Source organism: Tursiops truncatus, chromosome 3 (genome assembly GCF_011762595.2).
Source record: "Tursiops truncatus isolate mTurTru1 chromosome 3, mTurTru1.mat.Y, whole genome shotgun sequence".
Classification (NCBI taxonomy): Eukaryota; Metazoa; Chordata; class Mammalia; order Artiodactyla; family Delphinidae; genus Tursiops; species Tursiops truncatus.
Genome location: NC_047036.1, coordinates 102,247,422 through 102,269,689, shown reverse-complemented (window position 1 = coordinate 102,269,689; position 22,268 = coordinate 102,247,422). Strand labels below are relative to the sequence as shown.

The 22,268-nt window shown below is 40.2% G+C and overlaps 1 pseudogene; it reads right to left on the bottom strand.

Annotated features, from left to right (window-relative positions):
• The window catches only part of LOC101330810 (regulator of nonsense transcripts 1 pseudogene), a 128,389-nt pseudogene that overhangs the window by 3,874 nt on the left and 102,247 nt on the right, over positions 1-22,268 (bottom strand).

Below are 22,268 nucleotides of genomic sequence, written 5' to 3'. Positions count from 1 at the left end.
AGACTGTAGCCCTTGTGGTGTCCAATTGAATATTTGGGGTTTTTATCAGAACCCCATCCTTTTGGTGGTTCTTTAATCCCATTTTTAAAATCTTCCCAGAGCCATGAAACTGAGAAAAATCCTGCATAGTTTCTCGAACTCATAGCAGCTAGTTTCTGCGCCGCTTCTGTGCTTCTCAGCCTATACTACTTACAAACTGGCCAGTGCCTCAAGAGGAAAAACGGCTTAGACTTTTGGGCTCGGTTCTTTGAACTCTTCTCTCTGTAATCTTGGCCTTTTAGGTTCTGGCTGTCGTGATGCCCTTGAAGTCTAATTTTAGTCGTTTTAGGCTCATGACATTGCTGAAGTTCTTTAAAAGACTCTTGACTGTTTAAAGCACAAAACAGTAATAATGGGTATGGGGTTTATAGAATATGTTGAGTTAAAACGTATGGCTAATATACAAGGAATTGAGTGGGGATTAAGTGAAATCATACCATTGTATAGTTATTGTATTGTTCTTTAATATCTTATGAATTGAGACTGTGGTAAGTTAAGTGTGTGTATTACTATCTATAGGGTAACCATTACAACACATAACAGTGGACGCACACAAAGGAGTATTGCTAAAAAAATCAATTAAATAGATAAAATTGGATAAAAATTATTCTGTAAGCACAGAAGACAATAGAAATAAATGAACAATAGAACACATAACAGATGGGACAGATAGAAAACAAATACCAAGGTAGTAGAATTAAACTGATCTGAACAAAACCGTAATTCCATTAAATGTAAGTGGACTAAATGCTCCATTAGAGAGAAGGAAATTACAAGACTGGATAAAAATCAAGACCTATCTACATGTTGTTTACAGGATATATTTTATAATATCTAAAAACACAAATTCAGTTTGAGGAGTGGAAAAAGATATATAAAGTGAGTACATCTATGACACAGAAATTCCATTTCTAGGTATTCAGCCAAAAGAAATGAAAACATAGGTCTATGAAAATGTGTATAAGAGAATATTCATAGCAGGTTTATACAAAGTAATAGCCAAAGTTTGAAAACAATCCAAGAGGCCCATCAATACGAAAATGGGTAAAGAAATTGTAGTATATTTATACAATGGAATACTTAACAGTTAAAAAGAATGAACTTTTGATTGATGAAACGACATGGATAAATCTTAAAAATAGTATCTGAGTGAATGAATCTAGACGCCAAAGAGTACTTATATATGACTTCATTTTATATAAGTTCCAAGAACAGGCAGTTCTATACCATGTTAGTAGGAATGAGAAACTGGTTACCTCTGGGGAAAGCAGACTAACTGGAAAGGGGGAATGAGGGAAATTTTGGGGTGATGGAAATGTTCTGTATATTAATTTCAGTGGTTGTTACCCAGTCATTGTCAAAATCATTGAACTGTACTATTAAGACATATGCATTTTATTTTTTGTGATTTATACCTCAACAAAAAGTATAAAGTGAAGCATCACTTAAAAACAAATCTGGACTAAGACATTATTTTGTTCGTTTCTTAATAACAGAAGACAATAGGTGCATACAACTTGTAAAAAAATAATAAGGAAAATTGTGTTTCCAAAAATAGAGCTGGGTTTTTTGCCATCTTATTTTAGTGGATCAGTTAGTAACATATAACCAAATATGAGGCTGAAGCCCTTGAAAAATACAGTAGATCAATGAATTCCTTCTTCCAATGATATGGTTTTCACAGAACTCTTGAATTTAGGTCCAGTGCATATGTCATAATATGTGTCCAAAATATTGAATAAACAGGGGAAGGAAAGGGTTTGGGTTTAAAGTGTACAGTGTTTGTGCTTTGAGCTGTACATTGAAAGTAAATAAAACATTAAATAAGGAAGTCTACTCCCTTATTTAAATGACACATACAATTGTTTTATAATTTGAACCGAAAGAAGATTTAACTAGAGCCTTCTATTCAAAAAGAATTTAAGACAGTATTATAAATATTTTCAAAGCTTTAAGGTAAAGATGGATATAATGGATGAACAGATAGAGGTTCATAGTAGAAAAATGGAAACTAAAAAGGGGTCAAATGGAAATTTGAGAAGTGAGATGAAATGAGGTCATTAACAACAGACTGGACAGTGAGAAAAGATCAGTGAACTTGCAAATCAATAGAAATAAACCAAACAAAAGCCCAGAGTGAAAAAAAATAAAAAGAGCAGTATTGACCTCTTTATTGTAGGACAACATTGGTATTGAACACACATGGAATTGGATTCATGGAATGGAAGAAAAATTGCATTAGAGGAAAATATTTGGAGGAAAAATGGTGAAACCTTTTCTAAGTTAAAACACATTATGAAAGCTTAATTGCTTATTGAATATGTAAGCTCTGTGTGACTTGTGAAGTAAATTTTTCTTATCCAGCAAACTGATATGCCATTGGAGTTATGATTTTAAGCTTTACTGAGATAGAGTTGAAAAAAAATCAACTACACATATTTAACGTGTACAATTTGGTAAGTTTTGACATATGAATATACCTCCCACATTTACTTATGCTCATTTGTAATTCCTCTTGCTTATCCTCTCCCTGGTCCCCAGACAACCAGTGCTCTGAGTTCTGTCAGCAAGGGTTAGTTGGATTTTTCTGGAATTTTATATAAATGGAATGACGCATTATATACTACTTTTGTGTATGGTTTTTCCTTCACCCAGCTTAGTGATTTGGAGGTTCATCCATGTTGTATCTATAATTAGTTCATTCTTTTTTATTGCTAAGTAGTAATATAATTCTATTCAATGAATTTTTTTATTGATTCAAAATCAAATCTTTATTAAGTCTCCATTGCATCAGAAGTCTTTCCCACTCTTCATTTCTTTTTTTTTTTAACATCTTCATTGGAGTATAATTGCTTTACAGTGGTGTGTTAGTTTCTGCTATATAATAGTGAATCAGATATACATATACATATGTTCCTGTATCTCTTCCCTCTTGCATCTCCCTCCCTCCCACCCTCCCTATCCCACCCCTCTAGGTGGTCACAAAGCACCGACCTGATCTCCCTGTGCTATGCGGCTGCTTCCCACTAGCTATCTATTTTACGTTTGGTAGTGTATATATGTCCATGCCACTCTCTCACTTTGTCACAGCTTACCCTTCCCCCTCCCCATATCCTCAAGTCCATGCTCCAGTAGGTCTGTGTCTTTATTCCCGTCTTACCCCTAGGATCTCCATGACCTTTTTTTTTTTCTTAGATTCCATATATATGTGTTAGCATACAGTATTTGTTTTTCTCTTTCTGACTTACTTCACTCTGTATGACAGACTCTAGGTCCATCCACTTCACTACAAAGAACTCAATTTTGTTCCTCTTTATGGCTGAGTAATATTCCATTTTATATATATGCCACATCTTCTTTAGCCATTCATCTGTTGATGGACACTTAGGTTGCTTCTATGTCCTGGCTGTTGTAAATAGTGCTGCAATGAACATTTTGGTACATGCCTCTTTTTGAATTATGGTTTTCTCAGGGTATATGCCCAGTAGTGGGATTGCTGGGTTGTATGGTAGTTCTATTTGTAGTTTTTTAAGGAACCTCCACACTGTTCTCCATAGTGGCTGTATCAATTTACATTCCCACCAACAGTGCAAGAGGGTTCCCTTTTCTCCACACCCTCTCCAGCATATATTGTTTCTAGATTTTTTGATGATGGCCATTCTGACCGTTGTGAGATGATATCACATTGTACTTTTGATTTGCATTTCTCTAATGATTAATGATGTTGAGCATTCTTTCATGTGTTTGTTGGCAATCTGTATATCTTCTTTGGAGAAATGTCTATTTAGGTCTTCTGCCCATTTTTGGATTGGGTTGTTTGTTTTTTGTTATTGAGCTGCATGAACTGCTTGTAAATTTTGGAGATTAATCCTTTGTCAGTTGCTTCATTTGCAAATATTTTCTCCCATTCTGAGGGTTGTCTTTTGGTCTTGTTTATGGTTTCCTTTGCTGTGCAAACGCTTTTAAGTTTCATTAGGTCCCATTTGGTTTTGTTTTTATTTCCATTTCTCTAGGAGGTGGGTCAAAAAGGATCTTGCTGTGATTTATGTCATAGAGTGTTCTGCCTATGTTTTCCTCTAAGAGTTTGATAGTGTCTGGCCTTAACATTTAGGTCTTTAATCCATTTGGAGTTTATTTTTGTAGCTCAGCTGGTAGAGCGGAGGACTGTAGGTGTTTGATTATCAGTGAATTTTTAAAACTGGTAATACTAAGCTATGGTGACGATTGCCTCAAGCAGAAGGTGAAGAGATTGATTGGGAAAGGCCTAGAGGGAAGTTTCTGTAGTATGGGTGCTGTTTATAGGGTGTACACATATTTTAAACCCCATTGGACTATATTCTTAAGATATGTGCATTTCACTGATTGTAATTTATACCTCATGAAAAGAAAAGAGAAAGCAGTGTATGAAAAATAACCAGGTATACTGCCTGATTGCCGTAATAGTTGATTGATATTATCATGTGCTTAGGTCAGTTATCTATTTTTAATGTTTTTGGTTATCCACAAGGACTATCTTTAGATAGGTTTTTAAAGCATTTTCCTGTGATTTAACTCTTCTGTGAATGCTAATTTAAGAAAAGTGTACTTTATCATAGCTTTTATCAAAATACTTTTACTCCCCCCAAGTTGGCTTTATGGAAATAAAATTTATGCCCCAAATTGACTATACCTATGATAATTCCCAATATATTAGAATGGAATTGCTAATGTTAAAGCCTCATTTTTATAATTTTTTCTTTATCAATTAAGTATAATAAAATACCAAGCATCCCTTATATCAGATAGACTTAAATTCTGTCATAAAAATTGAGATGTAGGGGCTTCCCTGGTGGTGCAGTGGTTAAGAATCTGCCTGCCAGTGCAGGGGCCACAGTTTCAAGCCCTGTTCCGGGAAGATCCCACATGCCATGGAGCAACTAAGCCCATGTGCCACAACTACTGAGTGTGTGCTCTAGAGCCCCTGAGCCACAACTGCTGAAGCCTGCATGCCATAACTACTGAAGCCCACGCACCTAGAGCCCGTGCTCCACGAGAAGCCACCGCAGTGAGAAGCCTGCACGCTGCGACAAAGAGTAGCCCCCACACGCAGCAACAAAGACCCAACACAGTCAAAAGTAAACATAAATAAATTTAAAAAAATTGAGATGTTATTCAAACTAACTTGTAAATCAGATAATCTCAATTAAATAGCATATTTTTACTGAATGACAAGTGATTGAAATCTAAGCATTCATTTATTCATTTAAACATTTGTTAGCTACTTACTGTAAGAGTAGATGTACAGTTTTATGTGCTTTACCTACCGTAGGATATCTTTGGTCTTCTCAGTATTAAATAGTAGCTTCTATAGAAAAGTGATCACATTTTTTATACGGTCTGGTATATATAGCTCAATATTAAACTGTATATAATTAAGCTATATTCAGTATTAGAGTATTATTGAGTTTACCCAGTATTGCACTCAATATTATACTCTATATTAAGCTATATGTAACCTAAGTAAAGGGTGTTCTGTTTATCAGAGCCTCCTGGTGCCTGGACCACCTCTTGTAAACAGTCTTTTCTGTTCCATCTTCAGTTTTGTTTAAATGTCATTCATTATGGCAGAGCAAAAATGTATACTGTAGTGTCCAAGTGTCTTTGAAAAATAATTGCTCATCCAGATAAATCTATAGTGCCCCAGCTTGAGTTTTGCTTCTATAGGGTTTGGATTATTATGACTTTCCAATTAGAACCTCAGTACTATAATTACCATTTAATTATAATTTATCTCAGTACTTACTCTTCTTACCTCAATATCCCATCATCTGATGCTCTGATGGCAGCCAAAATGGGACCAGGAGCCTCAGTGCTGAGCTATTCTTGTGCTATGAGAGCTCTAACATTACTCTCCTGAATGGAAGGAGCTCTCCAGAGGTTTCTGTTTGGCCCTAAAAAAGATTCAAACTACTTGGCTTATCAGGCCTTCTGAAGAGTGGCCTCTTTTGGTTCCCTGACCTTGCTTCTGCCTCTCTCCCCCTTTGCTCATCACTCCAGTTGCTCAGGCCTTCCCTCTGACCGCAGTGACTGACAAACTCATTCCTGTGCTTGGGTACTTAGAACATTCTTCCTCAGATCTTCACAAGCCTGGTTCTTTCTTTCCTTTTCTTTTTGTCTTTAAATCAAAGTATAGTTGACTTATTATTTTAGCTTCAGGTGTACAGCATAGTGATTTGATATTTTTATATATTATCTGTATGTCTTCTTTGGAACAATGTCTGTTCAGGTCTCCTGCCCATTTTTAATTTGATTTTTTTTTGATATTGGGTTGTATGAGTTCTTTCTCTATTTTGATTATTAGTCTCTTATTACATATATCATTTACAAATATTTTCTCCCATTCAGTAGGTTGTATTTTCCTTTTGTTGATGGTTTTCTTCACTGTGCAAAAGCTTTTAAGTTTAATTAAGTCCCATTTATTTATTTTTTGCTTTTGCTTTCCTTGCCTGAGGAGATAGATCCAAAAGTATATAGCTAAGACCTATGCCAAAGAGTGTGCTGCCTATGCTTTCTTCTAGGAGTTTTATACATTTAGGTCTTTAGTCCATTTTGAGTTTACTTTTGTATATGGTTTGAAAAAATGTTTTAATTTTATTATTTTACATGTAGTTGTCCAGTTTTCTGAACACCACTTATTAAAGAGCCTGTCTTTTCCCCATTGTATATTCTTGCCTCCTTCATCGTAGATTAATTGACCATATGTGCATGGGTTTATTTCTGGTCTCTTTACGTTTTTCCATTGGTCTATATGTCTTTTTTTGTGCCAGTACCATGCTCTTTTGATTGCTGTAACTTTGTAGTATAGTCTGAAGTCAGGGAGCATAATACCTCAAGCTTTGTTCTTTTTACTCAAGATTGCTTTGGCCATTTGGGGTTTTTGTGGTTCCTTACAAATTTTAGGATTATTTGTTCTAGTTCTGTGGAAAATGTCATGAGTATTTTGATAGAGATTGCATTAAATCTGTAGATTGCTTTGGGTAGTGTGGACATTTTAACAATATTAATACTTCCAGTTGATGAACATGGGATATCTTTACATTTATGTGAATCATCTTCAGTTTTCTTCATCAGTGTGTTACGGTTTTAAGAGTATGTGTCTTTCACCGCCTTGGTTAAATTTACTCTTAGGTATCTTATTTATTTATTTATTTTGACTGCATTGGGTCTTAGTTGTGGCACATGGGATATTCGTTGAGGCATGCAGGATCTTTCGTTACAGTACACAGTCTCTTTGTTGCAGTGCTTGGGCTTCCCTCTAGTTGCAGTGCTTGGGCTTCTCTCTAGTTGTGGCATGCGGGTTTTCTCTCTCTAGTTGTGGCACGTGGGCTCCAGTGCATTTGGGCTCTGTAGTTTTGTGGCATGTGGGCTGTCTCGTTGAGGCATGCAAGCTCAGTGTAGTTGTGGCACATGGGCTTAGTTGCCCCGCAGCATGTGGGATCTTAGTTCCTTGACCAGGGATCAAACCCGCATCTGCTGCATTGGAAGGTGGATTCTTTACCACTGTACCACCAGGGAAGTCCCAAGGTAGCTCATTCTTTTGATTCAATTATAAATGGGATTGTTCTCTTACTTTTTCTTTCTAATACTTTATTATTAGCATATAGAAAAACAGCAGATATCTGTATACTAATCTTGTATTCTACAACTTTACTGATTCATTTTTTACTTCTAATAGTCTTTTAATGGAGACTTTAGAGTTTTCTGTATGTATAATAGTATCATGTCATCTGCAAATAGTGACAGTTTTGCTCTGCCCTTCCAATTGGGATGCCTTTTATTTCTTTTTCTTGTCTGATTGCTGTGGCTAGGACATCCAATTCAATGTTAAATATAAATGGTGAGAGTGGATATCCTTGTCTTGTTCCGGATCTTTCAGCTTTTCATGGTTCAGTGTGATGTTAGCTATGGGTATGTCGTAAATGGCCTTTATTATGTTGAGATCTGTTCTGTCTGTACCAACTTTGTTGAGAGTTTTTTTTTATCATGAATGAATGTTGAATTTTGTCAAATGCTTTTTCTGAATCTTTTGAGACGATCATGTGATTTTTAGTCTTTGTTTTGTTAATGTGCTGTATCATCACATTGATTGATTTGCAGGTATTGAACCATCTTTGCATCCTGGGATATGTCCTATTTGATTATGGTGTATGATGCTTTTTATGTATTGAATTTGGCTTGCTAATATTTTGTTGAGTATTTTATCTATATTCATCAGAGATGTTGGCCTGGGATTTTCTTTTTTGCAGTGTCATTGTCTGGGTTTGGCATCAGGGTAATATTGGCCTCATAGAATGATTTTAGGAGTGTTGCCTTCTCTTCAGATTTTTGAAATAGTTTGTGAAGGATAGGTATTAATTCTTCTTTATATGTGGTAGAATTCCCCTTTGAAGACATGTGGTCCTGAACTTCTGTTTTTTGGGAGTTTTTTGATTACTGATTCAATTTCAGTACTAGTAATCAGTCTGTTCAGGTTATCTATTTCTTGCTGATTCAATCTTGGAAGCTTGTATGTTTCAATTTCTTCTAGGTTGTCCAATATGTTGGCATATAACTGTAGTATTCTGTTATGATTGTTTGCATTCTGTGATACCAGTTTTAACTTTTCCTCTTTCATTTCTAATTTTGTTTATTTGGGTCCTCTCTCTTTTTTTCTTAATGCACCAGGATAAAGACTTATCAATTTAGTTTATCTTTTCAAAAAGTAGCTCTTGTTTTCATTGATATTTCTAGGGTTTTTTGTTTTTATTTTTTTGGTTTCCATTTATTTCACTCTGATCTTTATTATTTTCTTTCTTCTGCTGACTTTGGGCTTTGTTTGTTTTTCTTTTTCTAATTCCTTTTGATGGTTGTTTATTTGATATTTTTCTTGTTTCTTTAGGTAGATCTATATTGCTATACACTTCCCCCTTAGAATTGCTTTTGCAATGTTCCATAGATTTTGGAAAGTTGTGTTTTTACTTTCATTTGTCTTAGGGATTTTCTGATTTCCTCTTTGGTTTATCTGTTGATACATTTTTTAAAAATAGCGTGTTGTTTAGTCTCCATGCATTTGTGTTTTTTCTTCCTGTAATTGATTTCTAACTTCATACTGTTGTGGTCAGAAAAGATGCTTGATATAAATTATGTCCTCTTAAATTTACTGAGTAATGTTTTGTGGCCTAGCATGTCATCTATCCTGGAGAACGTTCTGTGTGCACTGAAAAAGAATGTGTATTCTGTTCTTTTTGGATGGAATGTCCTATAAATATCTATTAAGTTCATCTGGTCTAAAGTGTCATATAAGGTCTCTGTCTCCTATTGATTTTCTGTCTGGATGGTCTATCCATTGATGTAAGTGGAGTGTTACATCTCCTACTATTACTGTATTCCTGTCAGTTTCTCTCTTTATGTTTTTAATATTTGCTCTATATATTTAGGTGCTCTTATATTAGGTGCATGTGTATTTAACATGTTATATTCTCTTCTTGTATTGACCCATTTATCATTATATAATGCCCTTCCTCATTTTTTCATATAGACTTTTTTTAAAAGTCTACTTTGTGTTATATGAGTGTTGCTCCCCTGGGTTTCTTCTCACTTCCATTTGCATGGATATCTTTTTCCATCCTCTTAGTTTCAGTTTGTGTGTGTCTTTAGCTCTGAAGTTGGTCTCTTGTAGGCAGTATATAGATAGGTCTTGCCTTTTTATCTAGTTAGCTACCTTACATGTTTTGGTTGGGGCATCTAGTTCATTGACATTTAAAGTGATTATTGATTGGTATGTAATGGTTACCATTTTGTTACTTGTTTTTTATTTATTTTGTAGTTCTATTTTTTTTCTTCTTTTAGTCTCTTCCCTTGTGGTTTGATGATTTTCTTTAGTGTTAATGTTTGTATCCCTTTCTCTCTAATTTTTGTGCATCTGTTGTAGGTTTTTGATTTGCGGCTACCGCGGAGTTCATGTGTATTGACCTATAATTGTACTACTTGTTTTAAACTGATAATTATTTGAGTTCAAATCCATTCTAAAAGATCTGCATTTTTACTCCTCCCCCACGTTTTATGTTTTGATGTCATATTTTATATATTCATGCCTATCTCTTTACTGTCTATTGTAGTTATAGTTGACTTAAAGAGTTCTCTCTTTTAACCTTTGTACTAGCTTATTTAAATTGTTGATGCACTGCTTTTCTATATATTTGCCTTTACCAATGACTTTTTCCCTACCTCCATTTTCTTATTTCTTGTTGTAGCCTTTTCTTTTTCTCTTAAAGGAGAACTTTGAACATTTCTTGTAAGGTTGGGTTAGTAGTCATTAATTCAGTTTTTGCTTGTCTGGGGAACTCTTTATCTGTCCTTCAATTCTGAATGATTACCTTGCTGGGAAGAGTATCCTAGGTTGTAGGTTTTTTCCTTTCAGTAATTTAAATATATCATGCCACTCCCTTTTGGGCTGCAAAGTTTCTGCTAAAAAAATCAGGTGATAGCCTTATGGGCATGCCCGTGTATGTGATTATTTTTCTCTTGCTGCCTTTAAAGTTCTTCATTTCTAACTTTTGCTATTTTAATTATGACGTGTCTTCGTGTGAGTCTCTGGGTTCATCTTGTTTGGGTCTGTCTGTGCTTCCTGAACCTAGATATTTGTTTCCTCCTTCAGGTTAGTGAAGTTTTCAGCCGTAATTTCATCAAATACATTTTTGGTCCCCTTCTCTCTCTCTTTTTCTTCTGGGACCCCTGTAATGAGAATGTTAGTATGCTTGATGTTGTCCCAAAGATTCCTTAACCTATCCTCATTTTTAACGATTTGTTTTTCTTTTTGCTGTTTTGATTAGGTGATTTCCACTTTTCTATCTCCCAATCGCTTATGCATTCTTCTGTATTGCCTAATCTATTGTTGATTCCTTTGAGTGTATTTTTCATTTCAGTTATTGAATTCTTCATCTCTGACTGGTTCTTTTTTATATTTTCTAGTTCTTTGTTGAAGTGCTGATTGTGTTCATCTATTCTTTTCCCAAGTTAGGTTAGCATTTTTATTACTATTGCTTTGAATTCTTTATCAGGTGAATTATCTCTGTTTCATTAGGAATTTTTTCAGGGGTTTTATCTTTCATTTGTAACATGTTCTGTTTTCTTATTTTGTTTAACTTTCCCTCTTTGTTTCTAAGAAATTAGGTGAAACAGTTACTTATCGCGGTCTTGACAGTATGTCCTTTTGTGAGAGTGTCCCTGTGTGTTCTGCATGTGCCTAGTGGCTTTGGTGAGACAGCTGGATCTGAAGTCATCCTGGACCACGACTTCCCTGGGGTGCGATGGCAGCCGCTGCCTTGGTGGGAATTTGGTAGGGGTTGAGTTGGAGGTGCTACAGCAGAAGCCATTTGAAAGCTGAGACTCCTAGGCTGAATGGTAGTCACTGCCCTATTGGGGTTGAGGCCAGTGCCCAAGCTGCTGGAACAGGAGCTCTGAGGGAGGTGATGGCAGCCTCTACCTTGTTTGGGGGCATGTCCGGTGCCCAAGGGTTTGGGGCTGCACTTGTGAGCTGGTTCCAGTTTTTTCCTGGTTTACTTGCCTTGGTCAGAGGCTGGGTTGGGGCTGCAGGCATTTGACCCACACTACTGAACTTGCTCTTCTCCTTGCCAAGTGCTCATAAGTGGGCACATGCTGGCAGTGGCAGTCTCTGCCCTGACCCATGGCAGGCTCCGGCCAAGCTGGTTCACCTCCTTGCTAAGTGTGCACAGGCACATGTGCTGGCAGTGGCTGTGAGTCTTGACTAAATTGCTTCTCTGCCCCTCCTACCAGACTCCCTGTGGCTCTTTCTTTATAGCCTTAGCTGTGGAAGAGCTGTTCTGGTGGTCTTCAGATGGTTCTCAGCAAGGGTTGAGATATCACCACTCCCTGGGATGATCAGCCCTGGGTGGCAGGTGATTACATTGGATACATTTGGCCATTGAAGGAGCAATGTTTCTCTTTCTGGGAGAGGCACTTACTCTAGATGTAGATTTGCCTTTCCTGCACGCAGTGCGTCTTCAGTCAAAACTACCATCTGAGGACTCACAGATAAGGCCTGGGTGGGGGAACTGTGGGGACCTCCTGGGGGTGAGGAGTGGGACAGGGGGCTGGTCCTCTGTCTTTGCTCACATGGAGACCCTCCTTGCCTCCACTTCCATCCAGGCCCTGCCTCACGTCCCAACTGGGTTTAAATAGCTCCTCCTCCAGGAAGCTGTCCTTGATGTCATCCCCTACCCCCACCCATTAATGGGATGGCTCTTTCCTGTTATGTGTATCAAACTCTCCCAACAAGTGTAAGATCCAAGGGTTAGAGCCAGAGAGGGTCCTGCCCATTGGGGTCCCTGATTTCTACACCTCCCTACAGTGAGACCACAGCTGCTCACCTCTCTCCTTTTCAGAAAGTTGATCACCTTGCTTTGGAAGGCAGACAGCCAAAGTCTGTCAGAAACAGACCTCTGAGCCCATAACTAGCCCCCATCCATACCCCTTCTCATACTGCACTACTGCCAGGGCCCAGCAGGGGACACACATGCCCAGAAGCAGGAGGTGGACCTGGGCTTGGCTCTGGGCTCCAGAGATGGGGGAACAGGGGAACTGAGGCCAGAGACCTTCTAACTCAACATTCTCTGATGACAAACGGGGAGACTCAGACCTTAGGCAGGAACGGACTCCCTCCTTTCTAACCACAGGATCCCCTCCACCCCATGCCCAGGCTCACTCACCTCCAGATAATCCTTCATCACAGTGTTCAGCTGCAGCAGGTAACAGGAATGTGTTGAGGAAGGGGATGCAGTCCTCTGCCATCAGGGTGGGGTTGGTAATGAGCGCCCACTCTCAGGTGCTGCAATGGACCCTCCACTGATAGCCCTCACCCTCAATCTCCTGGCCCAACCTAGGCTCCCACATGGAGCAGCTGGGACCCTTAGTAGCCTCCTCCAAATCTCCCTCCCATCCCCTGCCAGAACACCAAACTTCTAGTCACCTCTCAGGGCTGGCTTTTGGCACATTCCAGGCTACATGGTTCCTGACTCCTGCCCACCCCGAAACCATCCTGTACCTAGCTCTTCCAGACCCTCCTTCTGGTCACTTCCAGAGAAGTCAGTTCAGGTTCTCTGGCACCAGGATGAGGGCTGGAGAAGGTAGGGAGAAGTAGGTCCACACATCCACAGATTGAGGCGGACCTACAATGGAGATAAGTTTCCAGGGGATGGTACAGCCCAGCCTCTGCTCTTGTCCCCAAGGTCCTGGGACCTTACCCACAGTTCTTTTTCACTACTTTCCTCCTGGAGTGGAAGCCACAAGGCCTCGCTTTTCCATGGGAATCAAAAGATGTGTGAGATCCAGTGTTTTGCCGGTCCCAACCCTCCTGTACTGTCCCACCCTGTTCTGTAGAGGCAAGAGGCCCCCTCCTTCCACACCCAGAGGCCACTCACTGTTTCAGTAAGTCCTGTGGTTCATCATCCTCATCAGAAAATAGGAAGATGCCTCCAGATGTGTAGAAGCCTATGATGGCATCACATGTGATGTACGTGGACAGGAGCTGTGTATGGTATCTAGTGTGCATGTCCAACTCTCTGTCTAGCATTGAGGCCCGGGGATTGTGTCTGCTTCATTCACTGGGTTATGTTAAGTATCTCAAAAACTGGCTGCATGCAGTAGGTGCTTGATCTGCATTTTTGAATGAATGATCTGCAAGCACAAGCATCCCAGATATCTGGGTGGTCCTGGGGCCCCTCTGCTGCTTCCGGAGATCCCTCATCTGGCAACACCAAGGACAAGGATCAGATCAGCTAGAAGAAATCTCAGTCTCCTTGACAAATGGAAAAACGGGTTGCTTTCCACGTGTTTTTCCACACTGAGAAAGACCAGAGGTTATTGAGGGGTGAGGTGGATGTGTTTTAATGGGGGAGGGAGAAAAAATAAAGATGGACAACCATAAACATGGATGGACCTAGGGGGTTTCACTTATATGTGGAGTCTAAAAAACAAAACAAATAAGAAAACATACAAAACAGAAACAGAGTCACAGATACAGAGAACAAATATGTGGTTGCCAGAGGGGAGAAAAGTGGAGGGAGAAATAGGTGAGGGCAATTAAGAGGTACAGACTTCCAGTTGCAAAATAAGTGAGTCACGGGTATGAAATGTACAGTATGGGGAATAAAGTCAATAACTATGTACTATCTTTATATGGTGAAAGATCTTAATAGACTTGTGGTGATAATTTTGAAATGTGTAAAAATACCAAATCACTACATTGTGTAACAGGAGCTAACATAGTATTGTAGATCATTTATACTTCAAAAACAAATGAACAGACTTATAGAAGAAGAGACCAGGTTTGTGGTTACCAGAGGTGAGGGTTGGGGAGGGGAAACTGGATGGAGGCAATCAAAAAGTAGGAACTTTTAGTTATAAGATAAATAAGGACGAGGATCTGTATAGTTTGTATCTGTATCAGGTGATAGATGTTCACTAAACTTCGGTAATCTTTTCATGATGTATTAAGTCAGATCATTATGGTGTGGACCTGAAATTTAAACAGTCCTGTATGGCAATTACATCTCAATAAAACTGGGGGAAAAAAGACGAATAACCGTAGCGTGACTGGAAGCCCTTTCTGAGAGCTAGGTACCAGGTAAGCACCTGCCATGGGTGATCCATTAATCCCCACAAGAACCCTTTGAAGTTTATCCTTTACCATCCGCTTTTTAGAGGAGCAAACTAAGGCTCCGATACATATGGTGACATTCCCAAAACATACAGTCGACAGTGGGCAGAACCACTACTGTGCCAAAGAGGCTGGGGACGCTCACCTCGTGAGCAGCTGGTCTAGGACCTGTTGGGCTGTGGTGAAGGCCGGCTATGTGAAAAGGAAGGTGGTGATGGAGGTACTTCTACCTGGAAAGGCTGGTACCATGGACCCCAGCAGCTTCTCCATTGCACCTTCCTGGGGGGTGCTTACATCCTGTAGGCATTCTTTAGGTTCAAAGTGAACTCATCTTCATACTGGATGGGGCAAGGAGGGACATACAGTCAGTAGCATCACCTTGAACTCCTAGGGAGGATTGGGGTCTGGAGCTCACCCAGGAAATCCCAGCCCCTCAGGGCCATGTGCAATAGGAGGGACAGGAGTGCCCTCGCTGAAGAAAGTTCTGGCCTTTAAAAGTACAATTTGAGTTTGGTGGTGGGGAAGGGGGTGCATGCTTTGACACTTGTTACTATCTGGGCATGTTCTTAGCTGTGGAACACCTGACCTCCCTGTATTAATAGTCTTTATTAAGAGCATTATCCCAGTGAGTTCTCAACAAGGATCCCCATTATAGGGATGAAAACACAGAGGCTTGGGCATGTCAGATGGCTGCTCAAGGTCATGCAGGTCAGAACCCAGAACCTTCCAAGTCTAGGGCTGCATGAAATTTTATCTAAGCTACAGTGGCTTGATCTGCCCCTCACCCAGAGGGAATGGGTCTGGGGAAAACTTATTCCTCCCAAGTCTGGAAACAGTGTGCAGGGCAGACAGACTATGAGAGCCCTGCTTACTTCAAAAAGAAGACACTGAGTTTTCTTTCTTTCTTTTCTCTTTCTTTTTGCATTAAACGGAATTTTGGGAACCTCATTTTGGAGATCCCAGATTTAGCAAAAGGACAAAATACAAAGATACTCATTGACTAGTGTAAAGTGGGAACAACTTGTCTCTTTAATTGCCTAGTGTATAGTGGAGACACATTTTTTCTGTAATATCCTGTGGCTATGTGAAGAGTGACTCTCCTCTCTGATGCAGCTAGTGGGGTGAGTGGAGGTCCAGATTTCCTTTGGGAGTGGGACTGTGGGCCACTCTAGTGGGAAGACTCTGGGAGGGCCCTGGGGGGAGAGGGGTTCTGAGATGAGATTCTGCGATACCTGGTCTTTTTGGGCTCTTGGGTGTTGGGACCCCTCTGTGCTGAGTCTGACCTCAGACCTGCCCTGATCATTGTTGGTGGCCTGATGCATCTGCCCCCTGCCAGTGAAATGGAGAAGGTAAACCCATTGACCAGCTCCTCAGCAATCTCCTGGGTGGAGCTCTGTGAAGGCAGTGCTCAAGTAGCCAGGCCAAGAGGCATCATGGGCCTGCCTGGACCTTGCTAGAGGGGGAAGCTGTGGAGAATTCCAACCTTCATACATTGCTGGTGGGGAGGTAAAGTGATGGAGCACGTATGGAAAACAGCTCAGTAGTTCTGCAAAACTTAAACATGGAGTTACTCTATGACCCTACAATACTCTTACGTATATGCTGAAGAGAATTGAAAACATAAGTTTACATAAAAACTTGTACAGTCATGATCATAACAGCATTATTAATAACAGCTAAAAAGGGGAGACAACCCAGTGTCTATCAGTGGATGGGCAGATAAACAAAAAGTGGGATAGCTGTACAATGGAACATTATTCAGTCATAAAAAGGAATGAAGTACTGATACATGCTACCACGTGGATGAATCTTGAAAACATTGTGCTAAGTGACAGAAGTCAGTCCCCGAAGACCACGTAGTGTATGATTGCATTTATACGAAAATATCCAGCATAGGCAGATTCACAGAGATTCACAGTCATTATTGATTGCTAGGGACTGGGGGTGAGGGAAGAATGAGGAGTGACTGCTCATGGGTACGAGATTCCTTTTTGGGGTCATGGAAGTGTTCCACCAGTACATAGTGGGATAGTGGTACCACTCTATGAATATGCCACTGAATTACACACGTCAAAAGTACATTGTACGGTATGTGAATCATATCCCAGTAGGTATGTATGATATTTAAATTGCCTTGTGTGGTTAGTGGCTACATTGTTGGACAGCACGGTTAGACTGCTGGGCTCTGAGTCAGCTGGTTGTAACTCCCCATCTCCCACGGATCCTACCTTCAGTAGCCGATGTCTTTGGATATGAACGCTACACTGTATTCCGTGGCTCCCAGCACCAGGCATCTCCGTGTCTGCTGAGGTTCACGCAGGCTCTCTTCAGTATCTAAGCCAGTTGTGCTCACTGTTAGGAACAAGCTGGTTTTTAGGCAACAGCTGTATATTCATAGGGCTCTCTTCCATAATAGCTAGGAACTGAGAGACTGTGGCATATGGACACTTTACTTAACAGACAACGGAAGTCTCCAGAGTGATTAGACCCTGCACTGGAACTTATCTGAATGCTAAAACTTGACAGTAAGAAAAATGACTCTTGATATTGCTGTTTCAGAAGGGCTAGTTGAGTTGAAAGACAGGTTGTTTCCTTGGTGAGAATCCCTAGTCCAGGGGCATCAAAGAATTTTTAGCCACTGAGCACACTTCCTCATCTATTGATACTTTTTCTTGTTTCACCGAGCACTAGCCTAGGTATGTATAGCAGAGGATACCCTGTTCCAGGGTATGGCTTAGCTGTGTGGCCCTGGGCTAGGTACTGAACCTCTCTGTACCTTTTATTTTGTAAAATGGGAATAAGAACCTGTCTTCATGAATTGTTACAAAAAGTCACTCTCTGACTACCCAGTGTCCATAGGTCAGTCACTACGTGGGAAGAGAGTGAACACAGAACTCCATTCTTACTGAATCCTCAATACTTCCCTTGTTCCGCTGGTGTTTGGTGGTGCTTGGTTGGGCTGTGTCCTGGGAATAGAGTAAGTTGGCAACAGCGAATTTCAGCTGGATGTGCAGGGGGGCTGGGACTGCTTATTCCTTTGTCTGATGTCTCTACTTCTAGAGTACAAAAGTATCAAAATCCCTGTCAGGGGAAGATTTTAACCAGTCATTTCAGCCCGTCTACTTACCCCTGGCAATGTGGCCTGGGCTGGGTTTTTTAAGTGGGCTACAGAAGACCCTCCATCTGCCTGTACACCTTGAATTCTTTCATGTCTGTCTGTGCAGCTCTCCACCAAGCATTAAGAGAGTTCACTAGGATGTGAGGAGGAGACTGCACCTTTCTGGGGCATAGTTGTCAAGTGCAGGCTCTGACCTCCCCATCCCTTCTCCACGCAGCCCCCAAAGGATGAGCTTTCTAAAGCAGTACTCTGAGTGTGTCGTGTTCCTCCACAAACCATTTCAGTGCCCGAGAAAGTCCCTGCTCACATCTTTAGCCACAGCTGTCACCTCTCCCATGTCAAAGTGTATGCTCCAGCCACACCAGACTTCTTACAGCTTCCCCAAATAGGCCTTGCTTTCTCTATCTTTTCCATTAGAGACACATGCAGCACAACTCCCCATCTCTTCCTCTAGTTAAAGTCCTGTTCTTCAGAGCTCAGTTTCTTCTTCATTTCCTCCAGAAAACTTTCCAAACCAGGGCTGTGTACCCCTCCGTGGGGTTCCCACAGGCTCTTGAAATTCTCTTATGTAGCAATTATCACAGTATATCATTAGTGCCTATTTACTTTCATGAAGTATTGAATGAATGAATGAATCAATCAATGGATGACTCATAACTAGGGGCCTAAGACGTAAACCCAGATTCCTTCACGTTTTGGGCTGGAAAAAATTGCCAGGTAAAATTAACCACTCCTACGAATGAAATTACTGCTCACTGCATGACCACAGGCACACTGCTTCCCTTTCTGAGCTTCTAGCCTAGGCAGCTAGGGCACCGAAACTGCATTTTCTCTTCCTGCCTTCTGTTGGATAATACACTACCATGGGTCATCAACATGGGCTTTCAGAAAGCACCCTTTTTTTCCCTCCAAAGCCTTTGTCCATTACACTGCTACCCAGAAGCCCCATCCTTCTTTGTAGACCGATCTTTTTTGGCCATGAACCTTGTCTTCACCCCATGTCATGCTTGTAACATGCACGTCCACCATGTAGTCAGTGGCACCCAGTCAGTAGGATGGATGTTCAGAGTCTTGTCTAGAAACACTTGCTTTACCACTATGGGGTCCAGATTGAAAGAGAATAGTGCCTTGATGATGACCAACATGGAGCCCAAACTAAGTACAGAGATCATGGAAACTCAGCCAGCACCATCTCCTGAGTTCCTGCCTTACAGAGCCAAAGACCTAGGGGAAAGCAGTGAGGAATTACCTGGTTGCTTCTCCTTGCAGGTTAGAGAAGAGACTCTGACAAAAAAGGGAAGGCTTCTGGGAGTTGGGAATAGAAGCAGGAACCTGGATGTGTTTTCACCATTATCATCCTGGTGTGTAAGAGAAACTCAGTGATTACTTTTTTAAAACCTTTACTGAAGTATAGTTGATTTACAATGTTGTGTTAATTTCTGCTGTACAGCAAAGTGATTCAGTTATACATATACATACATTCTTTTCCATTGCGGTTTATCAGAGGATATTAAATATAGTTCCCTGTGCTATACAGTAGGACCTTGTTGTTTATCCATTCTATATATACCAGTTTGCATCTGCTAATCCCAAACTCCCAATCCAACCCTCTCCCACTTTCCTCCCCCTTGGCAATCATGTTTGTTCTCTGTGTCTGTGAGTCTGTTTCCGTTTTGCAGAGAAGTTTGTGTCATATTTTAGATTCCACGTATAAGTGATATCATATGGTATTTGTCTTTCTCTTTCTGACTTCCTTCACTTAGTATGATAATCCCTAGGCCTGTCCATGTTGCTGCAAATGGCATTGTTTCATTCTTTTCTATGGCTGTGTAGTATTCCATTGTATATATGTACCACATCTTTATCCATTCATCTGTCAGTGGACATTTAGCTTGTTTCCATGTCCTGGCTATTGTAAATAGTGCTGCTATGAACATTGGGGTGCATGTGTCTTTTTTAATTATAGTGTTGTCTGGGTATATGCCCAGGAGTGTGATTGCTGGATCATATGGAAACTCTAGTTTTAGTTTTTTGAGGAACCTCCATGCTGTTTTCCATAGCAGCTGCTCTGACTTACATTCCCACCAACAGTGTAGGAGGGTTCCCTTTTCTCCACACCCTCTCCAGCATTTGTTATTTGTAGACTTTTTAATGATGGCCATTCTGACCATGTCAATGACTTCTGATTCAAGGATGTTCCACGGGAGGGAGCTCAGAGCCACAAGCCACCAGCTCAGCCGTGCTTCCAATCTCCTTAATTTAGGCTAAGTCAGTGACAATCCTGGAGCAAAATATGTCCATCTTGTAGCTGACTGCCTTTGTAGACTTTAATGACCTAGAATAAAATGTAAGGAAAGTGGATGACATAGTAGTGCCTTGGAGCTGGAGGGGGCCACTGAAGCCAGCGAAAGAATATAGGCATGGAGCATGAGAGACCAGAGTTCAAATCCTGGCTCTGCCCTTAACTCACTGCGTGACCATAGGCACACTGCTTCCCTTCCTGAGCTTCTAGCCTAGGCAGCTAGGGCACTGAAACTGGAGTCTGAGAGAACTCTGAACATGTAGGTAAAGTGAAGAGTTGAAACAATCATTTAATAGAGGTAAGTCATATGGAGAAATGAGAGGGGTACCCAGGGCAAGGAGAGATGGGATGATTCCCTTTTTTCCACACCTCTCCAGCATTTAAAAAAATTTTTTTATTTTATATTGCGGAATAGTTGATTAACAATGTTGTTAGTTTCAGGTGTACAGCAAATGATTCAGTTATACATATACATGTATCTATTCTTTTTCAAATTCTTTCATACCCTCTCCAGCATTGGTTATTTGTAGACTTTTTAATTATGGCCATTCTGACCAGTGTGAGGTGGTACCTCATTATAGTCTCTTTTTTTTTTTTTTTGCGGTACGCAGGCCTCTCACTGTTGTGGCCTCTCCCATTGCGGAGCACAGGCTCCGGACGCGCAGGCTCAGTAGCCATGGCTCACGGGCCCAGCCGCTCCGCGGCACGTGGGATCTTCCCGGACCGGGGCACGAACCCGTGTCCCCTGCTTTGGCAGGCGGACTCTCAACCACTGTGCCACCAGGGAAGCCCCTCATTGTAGTTTTGATTCGCATTTCTCTAATAATTAGTGATGATCACATGGCAACTCTAGTTTTTTTGAGGAACATCCGTACCATTTTCTGTAGTGGCTGCACCAGTTTACATTCCCACCAGTTTACCTTCTTGTCTTAGATGTCCTTCATGTTGACTGAAAAAAAAATGCACAACATATGAGCTGTGAGGTGAGTTTTTTCAGGGTGTTACTGAGGACTGTGGCCCAGGAGACAGCCTCTCAGATAGCTCTGAGGAACTGCTCTGAAGAGGTAGCGGAGGAGCCAGGGTATATATATATGAATTTTGGCTAAGGGATGCCTGCAGTCAAGATCTTGGTGAAAAGTTACTGCTAGTCATTACAGGGTTTCCTGGGAATGCAAAGTTTGGTCCATGAACTAGAACATAATAGGTATGCAACAAAATTTATTTTTGCTTTTGTTTCCCTTGCCTGAGGGGACAGATCCAAAAATATATTGCTAAGACCTTTGTCAAAGAGCGTACTGCCTATGTTTTCTTCTAGGATTTTTATGGTTTCAGCTCTTACATTTAGGTCTTTAACCCATTTTGAATTTGTTTTTTGTATATGGTGCGAGAAAATTTCTACGTTCATTCTTTTACACATAACTGTCCAGTTTTCCCAATACCACTTAATAAAGAGATTGTATTTTCCCCATTGTATTTTCTTGCTTCCTTTGTCATAGATTATTTACTGTATGTACATGGGTTTATTTCTGGGCTCTCTATTCTGTTCCATTGATTGATGTGTCTGTTTTTGTGCCAGGACCATACTATTTTGCTTACTATAGCTTCATAGTATAATCTGAAGTTGGAAAGCATAATACCTCTGGCTTTGTTCTTTTTGTCTCAGAATTTCTTTGGCTATTTAGGGTTTTTGTGGTTCCATACAAATTTTAGGATCATTTGTTCTAGTTCTGTGAAAAATGTCATGGCTATTTTGATAGAAATTGCATTAAATCTGTAGATTGCTTTGGGCACTATGAACATTTTAACAATATTAATTCTTCCAATCTGTGAACATAGGATATTTTTCCATATATTTGTAATGTCTTCAGTTTCCTTCATCAGTGTCTTAGAGTTGTCAGAGTATGTGTATTTCACTTCTTTGGCTAAATTTATTCCTTTTTGGTGTGATTATAAATGAGATCTTTTCTGTGATTTCTCTTTCTGATAGTTCATTATTAGTGTATGGAAATGCATCATATTTCTGTATATTAATCTTTTATCTTTCAACTTAACTGAATCCAGTACTAGTACTTTATTTAACTTATTAATTTATTTGATAATAAGTTTATAAAATT